Genomic DNA, 22,500 nt, shown 5'->3' with positions numbered 1-22,500 from the left:
CTCAACCTCAGCTGCCAAATAGTTAACTATGTCGGCATACCAGGGTCGGTTATTCGAGTTTCTACCAATCGCGTCTACCTCCCGTTGTGATAATTCCTCAGGTGTAAGATTAATCTCATCACCGGAAACATTAACTTGTAAACTGAAGTTGATTTTAATAGACGGGGGTTCGTGATCTTGGTTATTGGAGAGTTGAGAGTTTACATCATTTTCGTCATCGATCGATGTATCACTACGTAAATCGACGGATATGAAATCTCTCTCATCGATCGATAGATCTTCAGATGTGAGAGATATTTGACCGACGAAATATGTATCTATGTGTGCAACATTCTCTGTGGGGAAGAAATCGTCTATAGGGACATCATCCTCTATTCTTATCCGGGAAAGATGGTCAGCGACTCGATTATCTACTCCTCTCTTATCCTTAATCTCAATGTCAAACTCTTGGAGTAGTAGAATCCAGCGTGTGACTCGAGGTTTAGCATCTTTCTTTTGCATTAAATATTTGATGGCAGCGTGATCAGTGTGAACTATCACTCGTGAGCCAATCAAGTATTGACGGAATTTTTCAAAAGCGTAAACTACAGCTAATAGTTCTTTTTCTGTTGTTGCGTAATTCCGTTGCGCTTCATCAAGCGTGCGGCTAGCTTTTTGTCTTTCCTTTCGCCTAAAACTGCTCCAATTGCGAAATCGCTCGCATCGCACATGATTTCGAAAGGAAGATTCCAGTCGGGGGCTTGTACGACGGGGACAGTGATAAGGGATTTCTTTAAATCTTCAAAAGCTTTCATGCATTCAGGGGTAAAATCGAATTTAATATCCTTGCATAACAGGTTATTTAGAGGTCTAGCGATTTTGCTGAAGTCCAATATAAATCTCCTGTAAAATCCGGCGTGTCCGAGAAAACTTCGCACGTCTTTAACAGTTTTGGGTGGAGGTAAACTGGTCATTACTTCAATCTTAGCTCTATCTACCTCTATACCAGCGGCGGAAACCTTATGTCCTAACACTATTTCATCGTTAACCATGAAATGGCATTTTTCCCAGTTTAGGACATGGTTCTTTTCTTCGCATCTTTCCAATACTTTGCATAAATTATCGAGGCAACTCTTAAAATCTGATCCGTAGACTGAAAAGTCATCCACGAATACTTCCATGAAGTCCTCGATCATATCCGTAAAGAATGACATCATGCAACGTTGGAAAGTGGCGGGGGCGTTACAAAGACCAAATGGCATTCTGCGATATGCGAAAGTTCCATAGGGGCATGTAAACGTTGTCTTTTCTTGATCTTTCGGGTGCATAGGAATTTGGAAAAATCCAGAATATCCATCAAGAAAACAGTAATACTGGTGATTAGCTAATCTCTCCAGCATCTGATCAATAAAGGGAAGGGGAAAATGGTCTTTCCTAGTAGCGGCATTCAATTTCCTATAATCAATACACATCCGATTACCAATAATGATACGAGTCGGAATGAGTTCGTCCTTTTCATTCTTCACTACAGTGATACCTCTCTTTTTGGATACAACATGTACGGGGCTTACCCATTTGCTATCCGAAATAGGGTAAATAACTCCAGCATCAATGAGTTTTATAATTTCCTTTTTGACTACTTCCTTTAGATTCAGATTTAATCTCCTTTGATGCTCTACTGACGTTTTAGCGTCATCTTCCAAGTTGATTCGATGCATGCAAAGATCGGGAGAGATTCCAGGAATGTCATCGAGAGAATATTCGATCGCTTTCCTGTACTTGCGCAATTTATTTAGCAATAAAGCAAGTTCTCCACTAGTGAGATTGGCGTTGACGATAACCGGGTAGGACTGGTCATAAAGGTAAGCGTACTTAAGACCGCTAGGTAAAGGTTTTAATTCTACCTTTGGTGCTTTATCTTTAGACCAATTTGATTGCGAGAGAGGTTGTCGATCGACGGTATCTTGAAGGTATCGATCGATGACAACTTCTGAGTCGTCATTTTCTTCTACGTTTGCAACTTTGATGCTAGCATCCATTAGTCGCATGTAATCGTCTGTCCTATCTGATATGCTGAAATTTTCATTTTCCACGTGGTTAAGGGTGTCTTCTAAGGGGTTGTCTGAACACATGTTTATGAAAGAGTCTTTTTCATCCTCAGAAAGTCTTTCCACGTAGAAGGCCTGGTCATCTATTAGGGGTCGTTTAATCAGTTTTTCCATATCAAAAGTCATCGAGATATCCCCTATGTTCAAATTAATTCGTCCTTCTTTGACGTCAATGATTGCTCCAGCTGTAGCTAGGAATGGCCGACCCTGAATGAGTGGGTCTTTGGGTTCTTGTCTGTATTTTAACACAACAAAATCCGTAGGCACGATGCAATCATTAATCTTTATGGGAACATCTTCGAGAATTCCTTCGGGTACCCTGATAGATCTATCAGCTAAAACCAGGGTGATCGGAGTTGGCATAAACTCTTTATATCCTAAAGTTACTGCAACAGAGTAAGGCATAAGGTTCACGCTAGAGCCGAGGTCACATAATGATCTAGGAAAACGCGTGTTTTCTATTTTACAATCTAGGACGAAACTACCAGGATCTGGTCTTTTTGTTGGAGTTTCTCCTCTAATCATAGCGCTTACTTTTTCTGAAATCATCATCACGCTATGTTCTGCAATTGGGTAGTTTGGAGATCTCATACCCTTTATATAGTTCTTAATCGAAGGTGCTATCTTTATAGCATCACTAAGGGACATCTCAACAAAAATCCTATCTAAGGCTTTCTTGCAGATCGCGTTCTCTAACGATTTCTTAGTTTGCTTTTTAGGAGGAAAAGGGGGTAAAGTTCTTCATTTGGAAACAAATATATACTAGTCGCTGTAGACTATGTATCCAAATGGGCCGAAGCAGTAGCTTCTCCTACCAATGACGCATCTGTGGTTATTAAACTCTTCAAGAGTATAATCTTTCCAAGATTTGGAGTTTCAAGAGTAGTCATTAGTGACGGTGGAACTCATTTAATTAACAAAATCTTTGATAGATTGCTTAAAAAGAATAGTGTTCATCATAGAGTAGCTACACCTTACCACCCACAAACTAGTGGACAAGTAGAAGTCTCTAACCGGCAAATTAAGGAAATCTTAGAGAAAACCGCAGGAACCTCCAAAAAAGATTGGTCTAGGAAACTAGATAATGCACTTTGGGCCTACAGGACCGCCTACAAAACGCCGTTAGGAACAACACAATTCCACCTTCTTTATGGCAAATCATGTCATCTACCAGTCGAACTGGAACATAAAGCAGCTTGGGCTACCAAACTTTTAAACTTTGATATCAAACCAGCTGCAGAAAGGAGACTCATCCAGCTTAACGAACTTGATGAAATCAGACATTTAGCTTTCGAAAATTCAAAAATCTATAAAGAAAGGACTAAAGCTTATCACGATAAAAAGATCATATCCCGGCACTTCAAGCCGGATGATCAAGTCCTCATTTATAACTCTCGATTGACTTTATTTCCTGGAAAGCTAAAATCTCGTTGGTCCGGACCCTTCACCGTAACGAACGTTCAACCCTCCGGAGCTATCACCTTACAAAATGATAAAAGTCAGGAATTTACGGTTAATGGCCAACGAGTTAAGCATTATTGGGCAAAACCACCAGCGAAGGTGTCCATGGTGCTGTATGAACCTGATAATTAGTTTAATCAGGAAGTCAAGCTAAAGACTTAAAAATTAAGCGCTGAATGGGAGGCAAGCCATTTTTATAATATATATATATATATATATATATATATAATAATTTAAAAATCATTAATAAATTATATTTACTAGTAATTAGTAGTAAATTCCGTATTTTTTAATATTAGCATTATTTAGAAAATTTAGAAATTAGAATTTGTCTTTAAAGAGGACATCGATCGACGAGGCATTAACACTTATTTCACTCGATATCAGCCCACTTCCTCTTCCACACTCACAATCGAAACCGAAAACAAAAACACCCATTTTCTCTCTCGAGTCTTGACGGATTTCGTCCGTTCTTCGCCTAAATCCACTCGATTTTTAACTCTGTAACTGTTAAATCCACTCCCGAAATCAACATTCAAGGTATGCACTCGAAAGTTTCAATTTTTCGAAAAATTAGGATTTTCGTTTTGAGTTGGATTAGAACGCTTGATTTAGTGTGATTGAGAGATGTTTTTGTAGTTCATATTGCTTATCTAGAGTTCGGTTTGTGATTTCCATGCCTTTAGATTCGTACAAACGCGATTTGGAGTTGAGTGATTTTGCAGGTTTCGCGATTCGACATCGGTCGATATGAACTTGTTCGCATCGACTGATGCTCTCTTGTCTGATTGTTCCGACACGACGATATCAATCGATGTTCAGTACAACCCATCGATCGATATTACATTTTATCGACAATACTAATCCTCTTTTCTTCTTGGTTTAAGATGAGCAGCTCAGAGACAAATGCACGAAACAGAGAACTCAGGTCGAAAAGGAGGTTCGACGAGACTAGCAGCTCCTCCAACCCACAGCGTCACCCATGGCCTCGCACCAAAGACACACCATTCGATGTCCCGGGCTATGATGACCCTAAGGCAGCGATCAACAGCAAAGAGTGCCGTCAGCGTCCTCTGTCTGATAACTGGGACGACTATGACAGCCTCTTCTACAATGCCTGGCTGGGAGTCTCTACCGAGCCCACCAAATTCCTCGACCGACCCATCATGAAGAAACTAGGGATCGAGGGAGATGTTAAGGACATGATCACACAGCTAGGACTCGGTACGATGCCCTCTCGCGCTTACGACCTCTACCCCGATCTCGTCCGCCAGTTCATGGCCACTGTCGAGGTCACCTACAGGACTTCAGCTGCGAGGGTAGCGGGAGATGGCACTTTGACCTTCTTCGCCAGTGGGACACGCTACAGGATCACTATCTCCGAGATCTGCATCTACGGTTTCGATGAGAACATCGCCTCCTACACGGTCCCACCCTTCTCACACCTCGACAGATTCTGGGACATCGTCGGCACAGGAGTTTGGGACACGAACAGGGCCGTGCTATCAGACATCCGCCATCCTGCACTTCGCTACTTCCTACGGCTCCTTGCAAACACACTGGTTTGCAAGATGGAGCCCAACAAGGTCAGGATAAAGGAGCTCACATTACTTTTCTGCGCAGTGAACGGCGTAGTGGATTTGGTTGAGTTGGACGAGGACGGCAAAGTAAGCCTGCCGAACCTTGGAGCTGTCTTTGCCGCGCACTTAGTGGAGCTGAAGAAGAAGCCCTTGACCAGCAAGGGTAAGAACAAGAAGGAGACAGTTGGGAGTCTTCTGACCCCGATTTTCCAGTATCTCGGCATCCGCCTCGACTCTCACTCTGCCGACCGCGACCATGCCTTCCTCGACGAGCAGCACTTGGTGCACTCGCTATGGCTCGAAGAAGGGAAACTCTGGTGCTTCAGGATCTGCGATGAGCATCGCCTTCTACCCCTACCAGATAAGAGGATCACTGACTTCAGCAACAACATGGAGCAGCTTCGATGCATGCCAGACGAGGCATTCCTCCGCAACCCGCAGAACATGTCACGCCGACCTCCCAGCATTCGCCGTACCAGAGCTCGGGACGCACATGCACCTCCTCTCCCCGACTTCCCGAACATCCCGGACATCCCTATGCATGACCAGGGAGACTTTCAGAGGTTCGTGGTGGACGCTCTTCAGGCCATCTAGGCTAGAGTGTCTTGTCGGAGCAGGAGAGCCACAGGAGCGCAGGCACCAGCACCAGCAGCATGCAGGGACCCTTTCCCAGAGGCCGATGGGCGACTGATGAGGACACCGACTAGTCCTCACATCTCTATCTCTTCTCCTCTTATTATGAACTTGTTTATTTATTTTCCGAACTTGTAGGATTTATGTTTTTAAACTTATACTTTATGTTTGAGGATGCTTATTATTTCTTATGCTTGGTTGTCTAACAGAGCTAACATTAGGCAAGGAACTTCGAGTTTGACTCCAAGCACATGTAAAAATGTATGTGCTTCGCCATCGATCGATATGGAGAGGATTACATCGATCGATTTTGGGCGAGTAACATCGATCGATATGGAGAGTATTACATCGATGGATGTGTAGTACGGATAGGTACTTCATTCTCACTCTAACATTATCAAACATCTAACTTGATTTTAACCTACCCTTGGGCACTTTGCACCGAGTCGGTGCAATTTAAGTCTGGGGGAGGTAGTTACTAACACCACTTTCTTGAGTTTCTGTCAAAAATCTTTTCAGAAATAATTTTATTGAGTCAAGAAGGGGATTATGAACTAATGATTACTACTTGAATGTCTAACCACTTTCTAGCATCATTCTAGATTTACTGACTGCAGATAATACTATAGATGCTAAAGTGGATCAACCAGTCAACTATACACATTTGCTAGCTTGTTAGAAAGAACCGAAGCTAACCTCCAACATTAACCTGACTTCACCGCTTGTCTTGGGTCTTGGTATACATAGGATCGGATTTTTCAGATAAGACTGGAAGGTAAAGCCTTGTGTAGAATTATATATCACATTCCTCTCTCTAATTTTGACCCTAGATTATTTAGTATGTTAAAAAAAAAAAACAAAAAAAAAAATATATATATATATACATATATAAGATCTATTGTTTAATTAGGATGAGTCTGAACAGGACTTGGTGGCTAAAACCATTAAGGCTTGATTCATAAAAGACTCCAATAAAAGAGTTCGAAACGGGACTTGGAGGCGGCAATCTTCAAGGCTCGCTTTCACAAAGAACTATTGGATATAGGTCAAAAAGAAGTGAACAGAGTTTGGTGGCAACCACCATTAAGTTTTGATTCATGGAAGCGTGTCCAATCTTGGTCATTGATCCTGCAATGGAAGCAGACTTTGACTCAAGAGAGAAATTAGAGAGAGAGAGAAACTAGGAACTAACTTTTACCTGCAGTTCCAAATACTTGTCTGATATCCTTGCATCCTGTGATCGATACTTCCAAGGTAAAGCCTACACTTTATACATTAAGAAATGAGGTTGGTTGAGGAGATTGATAATAAGATTAGTTAAGATTGTTGGCTAGATGATTTTGGTTGCTAAGCTAGGATATTGCATAATGTATATATGTAAGAAGGAACCTTAGATGTGGAATGCAATATTATAGAGGTGATAATTTCAATGTTTCAAATCTGTGAGTCCCTGATGTTTTCAACCCTCTTCCAGAGAGATTATCCATTGGTTTAACTTGAGGACAAGTCAAAACATAAGTCTGGGGGAGTTGATATACCATGATTTTCACCCGTTTTTATACATGATATATAAATGTTTTAAGATGTATTAATCATGTTTTAGAGTCTTTTCAAAGCAAATACAGGTTTATTCACCTGATGGAAGGAAATGATACTTTTGGGACATTTTGGAATGCTTTTACGCAAGGAAAATCGATCGACGCTTGAAGAGCAATATCGGTCGATCATAATCACTTACTGATATTACGTGTATACGCACACCAAATAACCTAATGTGCACACTACCACAATCGAATGGTATGTCGATGTAGCACTTTAGGATCGAATCCACAGAGACCAATTGTTACACTTTATTTCTATAGGATCAATATTAAGCTAAAACAATATGGGGGTTTTAAGATTGAGGTATTATAACAGAAAACAAAAGACTAATTAAAAGGTTTTCAGATGATTAAAAGAGCTAGGTTCAGGGTGATTTATTGGGATACTTAGGATCATGAGCTACACAACTATTCAGGAAAACAATACGAGCCAATCTAGAACTTGAACAACAAGAATAGATAAACCCACTGTCGTGGTGTCTACCAATTTATCAAGCAATCCTAATGCCTAAACTGTCGTTTGGATCAGAGAATGATGACAAGCATTAAGTTCAGATTCAATTGGTTCACGATTCGCCTTAACATCAGCTTTCGTTGGCTAAGGACAAATCGCCTATCTATGCTATTTCCAGTAACCTAAAACACTTTTGATGAATAGATTAAACTTGTGATCAGATGCTAAATGGCCAGTTTAACATAAGCAATAAGCATAACAATAGACAGAGATATCAAAGAATAACAATCCTATTTGTGTCTAGCTCATTGATCCATGATCCTTAACACCCTAAACCTAACAAGCAACTACTCAGACATGGACAAAGAAATCATAGAGACAAAGACTGAATAAAACATCATGCAATTCAATAGAATAAGAAAAGGGTTCAGGATAATCTTCTCTATGACGAGAGAGATGGAGCCTTCTCCCTTTACAAAGTAGCAAATACTTAAATCCTCAAGTCTCCAATGGTTTTTGTGTGTCTAGAATAGCGTAGAATAATAAAGAGAAACAGAAAATATGATATATCAAAGCCACAGGCGGCTGGGAGAGAAAATATGGATAATTAGGGCAAATCCCGTAATGATTGTAGTTTCCTTAAAAATCTCTGCCGCTGGAACACTCACTCGGAACAGTCATCAAGACTGTTCTGCGTGAAAGTCACTAAATTGCACTGTTTTCTGCATCTTTTGTTCCAGCTGGTCCATCTCCTATCCAATGCAACTCCAGACCTGTAATGACTCCAAAAGGACTAGGAAGACTCGATAAAGACTTGAAAACCAATTTAAAAGCATATATACAAGATGTATAAAACACCATATATCAATTCCCCCAGACTTAGATCCTTGTTTGTCCTCAAACAATGTCAAGTATCAAGAACAGGGAGAAAGGTTTGAAAGTGTGGGAACTCTCTTATTCTCAGCAACCATACTTTAACCACGAATCTCTGAACCATACAAGCAGTAAAACTAGGACAACACACCCTTACCGGAACCCCACTGATTGCTGTTCAAAAATCGGCTCCATACTCTTCATCTCAAACCTGAAAAAGCAACACTATCGAGACAGAACTCCCTACATTCATTTAAGAGTAGCGTGAGCTTCTCATCACAGGCATCATTCAGGGTAGACGGTCTAGGTGTGGAACAGACTATTTAATGGTGGAGTTAAGAGTGTTTAGGGGCTACCATTTCATTGAAGAGGATGCAGAATATCACACAAAATGGCAAGAGAGGATAGATCCATTGATGTCCACAGCCTCTACTCGTTTTTGCTCTATCTGGTGCGACTGTTCTGATGACGGAACAGGCAACTGATTGTTCTGCTTTCCACTTTCCTCTACACACTCTTCAATACTTGGTACCAACTTCTTGCTCGACCTTTCCAGTGGCTCCATGTTTCTTTTCTTTCTTCCCCTTCTCCATCACATTAATCTCGTTTTTTTTTTTTTTTCTTTTTTTCTTTTTTTTTTTTTTTGTGATGTGACGAAGAAGGAGGTAATACATGATCGTTCTGAGTGCCACTGGTGGTTCTGATTTCGCGACCATTCTGGTTCTCCACCCCTGCTCTTGCGCAGTTCATTGGTTATAGAGCGGTTGCTCCCTTAATCTGCTTGTTCTCCTTTCTGACATAATTTCTGCAGCAGTAACGAGTAGGAGGCTGCGTTGATCCTTTCCTCTCCGACCTTTTTGCACATATCTGCACATATGACACTGAAAAACAAATGCATGAAAGTGGAATAAAGGCTAAGGTGCAGGGTGGGAACTAGCTAAAGATGAGCTAGCCACTCAGGATCAGCAAGACGGATAAAAAGGATAAGAAGTCCTGAGTGTGTTCTCGTTTCCCTGATCTAATGCCCATAACAAGAAGAATTTCAGTCAAGATTAGGTTCAAGTAAGGTGGAGTTAAGTCTACCCAGTGTAACCTGATCGGCTGAGAACTTCTGGAGAATCAAGTGAGATATGTCAGGGTGTTCCAGGTCCACATGTGTGTCTTTCGCCACTGCTAAGGTCACTGAATAAGATAACTAAAGCACGAGGTGGTCAGTGATCAACACAGAATAAGGTCCTAATTCCCACAAAGTTTTGACTGACTCAATAAAAACTGACTCAAATTGACCCAAAAGAAAAACAAAAGAAAGAAACGAGTTAGTAAACGACGAAAACCCTCCCCCAGACTTACTTCACAACGTCCCTGGTGTGAAAATAAATCAGAGAGAAGGAGAAAACAAAAATAAATATTTACACTTACCAGTGGGTTGCCTCCCACCAAGCGCTTGGTTTAAGTCTCTAGCTTGACTTGGTGACTGGGATCAGTCGGGTTGAGCAGGAGGGCCTGTTCCAAAACAAGCTCCACAATCAGACATGTTCAGCTTCAAAATCCTGCTCAACAACCCTTTCACAGCAGCTTCCCCTTTCTCTTTCAGCTCATGTGTGAGAATAGCTCTGACTTTAGAGAACGGTTTAGAGGTACCCTTGCACTTTACCTCATACTCAATGGAGTTCTCATCACACTTGAGAGGTATCAAAGTCACTGTAGGATCTCCCTTGACCCTTTTCTTCTGGACTTTCTGTTTCACCCTTGAATTCCCTCTGAATTTAGTAGGATCAGTGCTAGGATCTTCATCAAAGAACAGTCTGCTCTCACCCTTATCACCATGCTCCTTCTCTGGAACAACCTTCAGCTTTTCTACATCAAACACTGAGATGCGAGAGGCGTGTGATGAGGAAGATCTGGTGGGTACAGCCTTGTAGAAAACTGTCTTGTTGATGTTGGAGAAGCAGACTCTCTTGTTGGGCATATAGATGATTTTGGTTGCTAAGCTAGGATATTGCATAATGTATATATGTAAGAAGGAACCTTAGATGTGGAATGCAATATTATAGAGGTGATAATTTCAATGTTTCAAATCTGTGAGTCCCTGATGTTTTCAACCCTCTTCCAGAGAGATTATCCATTGGTTTAACTTGAGGACAAGTCAAAACATAAGTCTGGGGGAGTTGATATACCATGATTTTCACCCGTTTTTATACATGATATATAAAGGTTTTAAGATGTATTAATCATGTTTTAGAGTCTTTTCAAAGCAAATACAGGTTTATTCACCTGATGGAAGGAAATGATACTTTTGGGACATTTTGGAATGCTTTTACGCAAGGAAAATCGATCGACGCTTGAAGAGCAATATCGGTCGATCATAATCACTTACTGATATTACGTGTATACGCACACCAAATAACCTAATGTGCACACTACCACAATCGAATGGTATGTCGATGTAGCACTTTAGGATCGAATCCACAGAGACCAATTGTTACACTTTATTTCTATAGGATCAATATTAAGCTAAAACAATATGGGGGTTTTAAGATTGAGGTATTATAACAGAAAACAAAAGACTAATTAAAAGGTTTTCAGATGATTAAAAGAGCTAGGTTCAGGGTGATTTATTGGGATACTTAGGATCATGAGCTACACAACTATTCAGGAAAACAATACGAGCCAATCTAGAACTTGAACAACAAGAATAGATAAACCCACTGTCGTGGTGTCTACCAATTTATCAAGCAATCCTAATGCCTAAACTGTCGTTTGGATCAGAGAATGATGACAAGCATTAAGTTCAGATTCAATTGGTTCACGATTCGCCTTAACATCAGCTTTCGTTGGCTAAGGACAAATCGCCTATCTATGCTATTTCCAGTAACCTAAAACACTTTTGATGAATAGATTAAACTTGTGATCAGATGCTAAATGGCCAGTTTAACATAAGCAATAAGCATAACAATAGACAGAGATATCAAAGAATAACAATCCTATTTGTGTCTAGCTCATTGATCCATGATCCTTAACACCCTAAACCTAACAAGCAACTACTCAGACATGGACAAAGAAATCACAGAGACAAAGACTGAATAAAACATCATGCAATTCAATAGAATAAGAAAAGGGTTCAGGATAATCTTCTCTATGACGAGAGAGATGGAGCCTTCTCCCTTTACAAAGTAGCAAATACTCAAATCCTCAAGTCTCCAATGGTTTTTGTGTGTCTAGAATAGCGTAGAATAATAAAGAGAAACAGAAAATATGATATATCAAAGCCACAGGCGGCTGGGAGAGAAAATATGGATAATTAGGGCAAATCCCGTAATGATTGTAGTTTCCTTAAAAATCTCTGCCGCTGGAACACTCACTCGGAACAGTCATCAAGACTGTTCTGCGTGAAAGTCACTAAATTGCACTGTTTTCTGCATCTTTTGTTCCAGCTGGTCCATCTCCTATCCAATGCAACTCCAGACCTGTAATGACTCCAAAAGGACTAGGAAGACTCGATAAAGACTTGAAAACCAATTTAAAAGCATATATACAAGATGTATAAAACACCATATATCACTTACCATCGATCGACATATATATATGTGCATCGATCGATACCCAGTCACACGGATGAAATCGCAAATTAAAAGATTTCATTTCTCAGAAGATCTATTATTTACAACTTAAGTCCCTAGCCGCCTGTTAGGCTATATGTACTAGGGTTTTGTATCATTTCTAGGCAGACACTTGCAAAAGACCTAGTTTTGGAGGAGGAACATTTTGGCTACCATTAGGAGAGCTTAGGAATGGAGATATAGATCTGAGACTGCAAAACAGAGAAGATCTTGAACTCCTTTATTTCTATTACTCTATCTATTTGTGTTATATGTTTCATTTGAGTTTATTTCACACCATCATGACTTTGTCTCTCATGAATATGTTTGAGTAAACCAATTGTTAGATTTAGGTTTCTCACCATGGTTGAAATTATGTACTGCTAATATGACTATTAAAAAGGTGTTTTGATTGTTCTTTCATTGCTTATGGACTTAATGCTAAAATTGAGATTGATCACCTTCATTTTAGATCTTAGGATTAATTGAGTCCAACTAATCGTTTCCCCTCAATACCTGAACCCATTTGTGTGATCTTACTAACTCAGGCGCAACGACAGTTTGTCTGAGAAGGTTAGAGAACAAGATAAACCCGTTCGCAAAGCTCGCTAGAATAACCGTCGATCGACGCAACTATCGTTCTGTCGGTCGATCGTTACAAAGGTGTATCGGTCGATGTACATCAAGTCACATCGATCGACACTCTCTCGAGATCAAAATACGACAGTTGAGATCCGAGATCTAGCGAAGATAACCTATCCGGTTAAATCATTGTTTAGTTCAAAAACCATCAAACCCTTTAGTCTAAACTAAGTGCATACGTTTTATACCTGAGAATTGCCTGAATCTAGCTGCTTTCTCAATCTTGAAACCACTTCAATTCAATCTATTGAATCACTATTGTTTTCGATTTATCATTTACTGCTTTTAAAACTATTAAAACCTTTTAGTCTATCTTCGTTTCTAATCATTTAAGTCTATTGAGTTATCCTAGAGTCTCTGTGGATTCGATCCCTAAGTACTACATCTGAACCTCTTTTGATGAGAGTAACACTCTTTAGGGTAATTTGAGTGATATCAGTACACGAGAGTTTATGTTCCTTAGGGTCATCTGTAGCTCTTTTATTGCTTTATCATGGTCCCCATCTTCTGGGTGGAATCGGTGTTGCCGGGTGGAGATGTCATTTGTCTTTGCATCGGCGTTTCTGGGTCACCGAAGAGGTTTCTTTAAATCTGAGCTTCTAGTTCGGTGGGTATGCGTCTGGTATCTCGCAGGCCGGCTTGTTCTTCTCCTTGTCTCTGGGCTGAGTTGGCATTGAGGTTATGATCACTGGTTCTTGTTTTAGCGAAGGTGAGTTCATCTACCTTTTAAACTAGAGTTGTAGTACGGTTGAAAGGTCAGTATTCGGCAAATTCTTTCCGGGTGCATGGGTATTTTGGGGTTTTGTCGGGCGTTCGGCCGTTTGGGCCAAATGCGTTAGGCTTACTGCAAGTTCGCTGAGATGGTTTGTACGTGCCATGGAGGGTATTGTGGTGGAAGCATTTCTAGCTCTTGAAAGCATGATGTCGATAGCGGCACTGGTTGGCTTTGCGCGCTTCCGAGATTTATCTGGCTGCTTTTTCCGGTTTCTATCGTGCTGTCGGCCGCTGAATTTTAAGGTTGCCACTCGTTTGCTTTTGTTGGATAAGGTAGATGATATCACTCAAATTACCCTAATAAGTGATCTTACTCTCTCAAATAAGAGGTTTGATTGTAGTACTTAGGGATCGAATCCACAGAGAGCAGGGGCACACAATAGACTATAGAAATCAAGGTTAAGCTAGGTAATCAATATTAAAACAGTAAATAAAGCAATGTGAACAAGGCAGTTGTTCGATTGATTGAGGTTGTAAACAGTAAGGAGAAATAGCTAGACCTCGGGATTTATCAATCAAGAGATTCAAAACTACAATTCAAGGATGCTAATAGCTTATAGATTCATTGTAGAACTTGATTTTAATAAGTAAGTAATCAATCTCTCAATGCAATTACTAATCAGATGTCTAAGTCTCTGTTGCAGCTTTCGCATGCGAACAAGAAGTTAGTGTCGATCGATGCTATGGTCTGAGCATCGATCGATGCTTCTCAGACAAGCGTTAACGACCTAATCGATTATGTTCAACTAGACTCTTAGACCAAATTCTCATATGCGCCTAAGTATCTAATCCAGCAGGATTCAAGTTCGGTTAATTGACTGCACTTTAGTGCATCTCAATTGTCCTATGATTCTAGGTTCAAACAATCAGTCACACTTTCATGTGAATAAAACTATTCCAGATCCTAGTATTACAAATCAGCCTGGTGTAGAAGTTCTATAGATAACCTAGCAATCCTATTTGATTATCAGTTTGACATTAAGCTCATGAAATCCCTAAACCTAACAAGATGAATTACTCAGACATGATAGAAGAAACACAAATCATAGTTTGAATAAAATAATAGAATAGAAAACAATAATAAAATCAATGGAGTTCCAATCAATCTCTGAAGGAGAATTGATCTTCTCTCCAGGTGTAAAGAAAGCGTAGCCGTCAACAATGGCTTAGAAATGACATAAGTAGGGTTGCTGGTCGTCCAAGGGCATTCTGGTAATTTGTGATTACTTCTGGGCTTCAATTAGTCATAAAATATACTCATCTCACATTCTGTCATCCATATCGATCGATATGAAGGCTTTCCCATCGATCGATATACATTCCTATTCTCGACAGCCTCCTCTCGCGAGGCAGACTGACCACTCTTCAGTAAAACGGAAATAACTTCTGATCTAACCGTTATATTAACCTAATACCGGTGGCACTGGAAAGCGAACTCAAAGCTCTATCTTGTGTCAAAAGATGGACTCAATATAACGGTAGGAATGTCTCCATCCATAGCTAAACATCTGACACGTCTGCGCAGCTCTGCACTTAAAAGGCTCCAAAAGACAAAAAAATCACCATATTTCTCCAGAACGTACCTGAACCTGTAAATACTCTAAATAGACTTTATATTGTTGTAAATATATATAAAAACACCTATAGACCATGGCTAAAAATGGGTAAAATTCATGGTCGATCAACTCCCCAGACTTATCCTTTTGCTTGTCCTCAAGCAAAACCAACAGGCAGTCTCTCTGAAAGAGGTTTGAAAATTGGCTGGAACTCACATGATTTAAAACATAGAATCATCACCTCTACAATATTGCAATCCACGTCTAAGAAGTCCTAATCACGAAAGCACATTATACCATATCCTAGCTTAGCAACAAATTCATCTAGCCAACAACTTAGCAATCCTGTCTATTACCCCCTCTACTGATTTCATTTGTGCATAAAAATGGTGCTAAAGAGTTGTTAGATAACAAGGACAAATCGAGTTAGATCACCATCCCCTTCTTGACTCAATAAAAACAAATTTTGAAAATGTTTTAAATAAGATTCATAAAGGTAGATAAACGTTAGTAATCCCCCCAGACTTAAATTACACTGTCCCCAGTGTAACACAGTCGGTGGAAAGGTGAAAATCAAAAAGAAAAAGTACAAAATTTAACAAGTAAGAACGATATACCTGACCAGATTAAGTGTCGATCGATGGAAAAGAATTACCATCGGTTGCTGCAGGTGATGTACTGTCGATCGATATCGACATGCTCTAATCGGTCGATATTCAAGGTAATCGTCTACTCGGGTCCCTATTCTAAATATCTAACTCAAACATAATATTAGTAGAACCTTCCCGAGATTTAAACAACACTATGAATAGTGTTATACAGTCTAAGATTGGTGGGAAAATAAACCATAAGGACGATATTTAACAAGGCTCGCGAGTATACCTGCCATTGATTTGAGTATTGATCAACACAATTAAGTGTCAGTCGATGCTGATGCAGAACTCGTCGTTACTGTTCACTTTTTTTTTTTTTTTTTTTAAAACCTGAAATCCTTAGAAAACAAGAAAAATCAGTAATAAATGAAAATTAAACCATATTTAAAACAAACCTAACAGTGGGTTGCCTCCCACTCAGCGCTTATTCTAAGTCATTAGCTTGACTTCGGGAGATCTAATTTAGTCTAGATTAGCATGTGAACTTGCTCCAAAACAAGTCTCAGTGTCTCTCTTCCTCATTTTGTTGATGCAGTTGATGAAAGCTCGTGCTGAAAGTTCCCCTTTATCTTTCATCTCTGAATCACATAACACTCTAACCTTGGTAAAAGGTTCATGACCTTCTCTGCAGCGCACTCTACACTCAAGACTTCCCTCCTAAAATTGTGAAGGGACTAGTGACAGGAAATCAGCAGTTATATTCTTTTTCCTCTTCTTCTTCTTCCTCTGCCTGGTCCTTCCCCCAGACTTAGACTTTTATGTCACGGCCTGTTCTGAAATATGGAGGGTGTCGACCGATGCTGGAAGTTTTGTGTCGATCGATTCTGAAGGCTGCATGTCGACCGATGCCGAAGGTTGATTATCGATCGATGCTGATTTTGGTTTTGCTGGCTCGCGAGTTGAATCAGCTGTGTGTGCTCCATCGTCAGACAGCTCTATGCAAGAGATAAAGTCCTTGCTTCTGGTCTTGTCCACAGGATCGTAGTAGACTCCTTCATCAATGTTAGTCAAACACATCATATTCTTCTTTAGATCACAAACTGCTCCCACTGTAGCCATGAAGGCTCTTCCAAAAAGGAGAGAAGATGGCTTGCCTGATTTAATCTCCAAAACATGAAAATCCACATGAATAGTGGAGTCTCCTATCTCCACCTTAACATTCCTGATCATGCCTGCTGAGTTTGCATTTGAGTTATCCACGAAAATGAAACTATCTTGAGAAGGTTCCATCTTTAGACCTAATAGGTCAGCAGTGTCTATGGACATGATGCTAACTGCAGATCCAGTATCGTGGTTTTGGCAAATCATGGTTTTGTATAGAGCATGGAATCAGGAACTTTCCAGGATCTTGTTCCTTCTTCAGAGTCCTCTTAGGCTTACGGCAGACCTTGTTGAATAGTTGCTCAATGTCCTCATATGTCTCTCTGCTCTCTCTGAAGAAATTACCAAGTCTATACTTATAGTATGCATCTTCGAAAGACATATCCTTAGGAACCCTATTCACCCTCTTGTGAAATCCATCAAGTTCCACTTTGTTAACTTCTCTCCTGAGGTGTTTGGGAATAAAGGGTTTCCTAGATTTGACTCTCTTCTCACGTTGAACTCCTTCTTTCGTTGCCTGCACTTCCATCAAATGTTCATATCCATTCCTTTGGTGTTGATCAATCTCAACGAGAGAGGTTTCAGCTAATGTTGAGTGCTCTTTCTCTGTTGCGTCTTCAGTTTGCTGACTGATCTGCTCTGTTGTCCCTAAGCAAACTGATGTCTTAGATGAATTTTGAGTGGCATTCAAGCGGTGTGCATCAAGATTTGGCAAGTGTACTCGGTATGGCGTGGATGGAAATCGATCGATTCTCAGCTGCTCTTGTTGATCGATGCTCACATGTTCCTGTCGGTCGATTCTCTCGTGATGTTGTCGATCGATTCTTTCAGCTTGTTGTCGATCGACGTCATTTGGTCGGATGCGAACTAGGGTGGGAGGATGTGGGTGTCGTGTAGCGAAGTCGGAGTGGCTCTGAATTTGGACAGTCTTGTCCGATCCAAAAAGTAGTGTCGATTGATGCTTGTCTGATGGTGTCGGTCGACGCTCAGGCGATGATGTTGAGCGATTTTTAGATGTTGGTGTCGGTCGACACCAGTTAGAGCTTCCCATAGACATAGAACTTTCAACTAGAAAAGCATCTTCTTCCTGCTTCTCCTGCTCAAGTATTTCCCCAAATTCATTATCTAAGATGGAATCTCTCTGGTGTCCTTCAATGGCTTGATCAACAGTGTTTTTGGACACGGGATGAACAGTAACTTGGTGAACAGTATCGCGGTGAACAATGCAGTGATGAACAGTAACAGCGTGAATAGTGTCGCGATGAACAGTAACTGGGTAAACAGTGTCAATCGACGCGGGATGAACAGTATCGATCTACGTCGGGTGAACAGTGTCGATCGATGTTGGATGAACAGTGTTGATCGATGTCGGGTTAACAGTACCCGGATGAATAGTACTTCGATGAACATTACCCGGATGAACAGTACTCTATTTTGAAAAAGTGCTTCTTGCTTCTTCACAGCTTCTTCAGTCTGATAAGCTTGGGTGTATAGCATCTTGACATGAGTATCTAAGGTTTCTAATCTTCCATTCACCTATTTGCAGAAAGAATCCAAATGCAGATTCAAATCCTCAGTCATCTCCTGTTGTTCTTTCAAGAGCTTCTCTAGCATAAATTTCATCTCCTTTATATCGCACTGATCTTCATCCTGGCATATAGTTTGCTCCACCAGTGATACTTGATGTATGGAACCAATCTCAGCCTCAAAGATCTTGTTGTCATCCTTCACAGTTGAATTTATCCTGTGCATATCCAGATTTTTGGCACTGTTGGTAGATACCAAGTTCTCAATCAGTCTCTTAGCTTCCTCTGGGGTTCTTGTCTCAAAGTTTCCTTCGCTTGCAGTATCCAGCATCATATGATATCGTACATCAATACCCTTGACGAACCTCTTCAACAGCTGAATCTCTGTAAAACCATGATGTGGGCAGTCCCTTTGGTATCTCCTAAACCTCTCCCAAGAGCTTCTGAAAGCTTCTGTAGGTTCCTGAGAGAATGTCCAAATTTTATCCCTTATCTCATCAGCCCTTCCTTCGTTGAAGAATTCAGTCAGAAATGCCTTCCTGACATCACTCCAGGTAGTGAGAGACCCCGGTGGTAAGTGCTTCAACCAAATTTTTGCTTTTCCAGAGAGAGAATACTTGAACACCTTGCAGATGATGTAGTTTGTGGCTGCTTCATTCTTATGTATTCCAGACACATAATCCTCTAGTGTCTCAATATGGTCGAAGGGGTTTTCTTGAGGAAAACCATGAAAAGGGTGCTGAGCCACATGAGAAGAGTATATGGCTTTCATATCAACACCTTGTATTACTGGATGTTGAATTGCAGACCTGTTGGTATAGATTTGACTAAGTCTGATCAATTCTGCCATAGATTTGACTAAGTCTGATCAATTCTGCCATCGTTCTCGGTTGAAGAACTTTAGCATCCTCAGTAGCAGTAGATGGTTCAGGGATTACAGCTCCCTGTGCATCTACTTTCTGACATGCTGCATTACACAGATGACCCTCGTGGTCATGCAGGTCTCCGTTCTCATCTCGTAGAAGAATTATATTCGCAACCATGTCTCGCGGCTCAGTATCAATCGACGTTTGAGGTGAAGCATCGATCGATCTTGGGTGGAAAATGTCGGTCGACAGAAGAGTTGATTCGGTCGATGGGGGTGGGCGAGTATCGGCCGATGAAGACGGTGTCTCGGTCGACTGTGGTTGGCGAGTGTCAATCGACGAACTAGTGATATTGTCGATCGATGGGGAACGTCTTTCTTTGCGGATTGAATGCTCCAATCTTGTAGGATCTGAGACGTAAAGTAATTCCTCCTTGCTGCTTCTGGTACTGATAGGCATGTACCTGAAAGACAAGAAGAAATTTTCAGTAAGTAACTATAATAGTAAATAAAATCTAGACTAAACCTATTAATCAAGTCTAATGGTGAATCCTTGCTCCCCGGCAACGGCGCCAAATTTGATATCACTCAAATTACCCTAATAAGTGATTTTACTCTCTCAAATAAGAGGTTCGATTGTAGTACTTAGGGATCGAATCCACAGAGACCAGGGGCACACAATAGACTATAGAAATCAAGGTTAAGCTAGGTAATCAATATTAAAACAGTAAATAAAGCAATGTGAACAAGGCAGTTGTTCGATTGATTGAGGTTGTAAACAGTAAGGAGAAATAGCTAGACCTCGGGATTTATCAATCAAGAGATTCAAAACTACAATTCAAGGATGCTAATAGCTTATAGATTCATTCTAGAACTTGATTTTAATAAGTAAGTAATCAATCTCTCAATGCAATTACTAATCAGATGTCTAAGTCTCTGTTGCAGCTTTCGCATGCGAACAAGAAGTTAGTGTCGATCGATGCTATGGTCTGAGCATCGATCGATACTTCCTCAGACAAGCGTTAACGACCTAATCGATTATGTTCAACTAGACTCTTAGACCAAATTGTCATATGTGCCTAAGTATCTAATCCAGCAGGATTCGAGTTCCGTTAATTGACTGCACTTTAGTGCATCTCAATTGTCCTATGATTCTAGGTTCAAACAATCAGTCACACTTTCATGTGAATAAAACTATTCCAGATCCTAGTATTACAAATCACCCTGGTGTAGAAGTTCTATAGATAACCTAGCAATCCTATTTGATTATCAGTTTGACATTAAGCTTATGAAATCCCTAAACCTAACAAGATGAATTACTCAGACATGATAGAAGAAACACAAATCATAGTCTCAATAATATAATAGAATAGAAAGCAATAATAAAATCAATGGAGTTCCAATCAATCTCTGAAGGAGAATTGATCTTCTCTCAAACCCTAAAACAGAAAAATGGTGTAAAGAAAGCGTAGCCGTCAACAATGGCTTAGAAATGACATAAGTAGGGTTTCTGGTCGTCCAAGGGCATTCTGGTAATTTATGGTTACTTCTGGGCTTCAATTAGTCATAAAATATACTCAGCCCACATTCTGTCATCCATATCGATCGATGGGAAAGATATCGATCGATATGAAGGCTTTCCCATCGATCGATATACATTCCTCTTCTCGACAGTCTCCTCTCGCGAGGCAGACTGACCACTCTTCAGTAAAACATGCATAACTTCTGATCTAACCGTTGGATTGACCTAAGACCGGAGGCATTGGAAAGCGAACTCAACGTTCCACATCGCTCGACGCAACAAATTCGTCGTCGATCGATACACACAACCAACCGTCGACCGACACCAGACCATCATCGTCGATCGATCCCAATCGTTCAACAACGATCAATACCACACCGCGTACATCGATCTATACCGTGTCGTCAAAAATGGTAAACATTATTATTCTAACACATGACGAGAACGGAAACCTGTATGACCAGGCCGGTCATCTGCGTAATGCAACAAGTCAGAAAATAGATGCTCAGGGGACTGTAATCCCTGATGCTGATGCTACAGGAGCTGCTCAACCTGTAGATGAGGACGCTCGATCGAAACCACTAGCCGACTACAGTCACCCAGATGAGTATTATTCCAACAGATCGGCTATTCGACTTCCGGAGATACAGAAGCAGAATTTCGAGCTGAAGCCTCAATACTACACTCTCGTGTCGCAGATACCCTACTCTGGGTTACCGCACGAGCATCTTATGGACCATCTGGAGCGGTTCGAGGATCTAATAGCTGCTATTCGGATGGAAGGAGTCCCCGAAGATTACCTGCTGTGCAAGCTCTTCATATACACGATGAATGGAGAAGCGATGCACTGGCTTAGGTAGCAACCCACAAGATCTTTAACATCCTGGGCCGACATCAAGAATGCTTTCTAACGAAACTTCTTCGATGAGGTGCGCGCTGAAGAACTTCGGAACAAAATTTCCAAATTCTCGCAGGAGGCTGGAGAGTCCTTCAAAGATGCGTGGATTAGATTTAGGTTCTTCCAGCGAGACTGTCCACACCACGGATTTAACAAAGTGCAGCTGCTAAGCACTTTCTTCCGAGGTCTCGCCTTACAGTATCAAATGGCTCTTGATACGGCGAGTGAAGGAAACTTCACTACTCGGAATCCGTTGGAAGCTGTGAGACATATCGAAAACCTTGCTAACAGCATCAGCACCAAAAACACTGACTCTGAACGGAAGAAGTCTGTAGCCTCTATCGGGAAGGAACAGATGGACGAAGTAAGAGCTAAGTTAGATGTGGTGCACGAGCTTCTTAGGAAGCAAGTCTGTTCAACTGAAGGAGAAGTAGCAGATACGGAAGGAGAAGAAAATGTGAACTACATAGGAGGTACCGGATTCCAGAAATTTAGAAACCAGGGCGGAAACAGAAACTTCTTTGGAAATGGTCAAAGAAGTAACCAAGGTTCACAATTTCAAAAACCCTTCAACAACAGCAAAAGCTACTCGAACTCTTACTACCAAAATCTACCACCCCAGACTCAGGAAAGCAAGATCGATGAAATGCTTGATCGAGTACTGTTGGGACAACA

General features: G+C 40.8%; 1 non-coding gene across 1 annotated transcript; it reads right to left on the bottom strand.

Moving 5' to 3' along the window:
• Positions 1-21,869: 21,869 nt before the first annotated feature.
• On the bottom strand, positions 21,870-21,975 carry LOC117133161. The gene has a single exon (XR_004457002.1). It is a non-coding gene; the product is annotated as a small nucleolar RNA R71 (small nucleolar RNA).
• Between the last annotated feature and the right edge of the window lie 525 nt (positions 21,976-22,500).

This window comes from Brassica rapa, chromosome A03 (assembly GCF_000309985.2).
Source record: "Brassica rapa cultivar Chiifu-401-42 chromosome A03, CAAS_Brap_v3.01, whole genome shotgun sequence".
Classification (NCBI taxonomy): Eukaryota; Viridiplantae; Streptophyta; class Magnoliopsida; order Brassicales; family Brassicaceae; genus Brassica; species Brassica rapa.
This window is presented reverse-complemented; position numbering and strand designations above follow the sequence as displayed.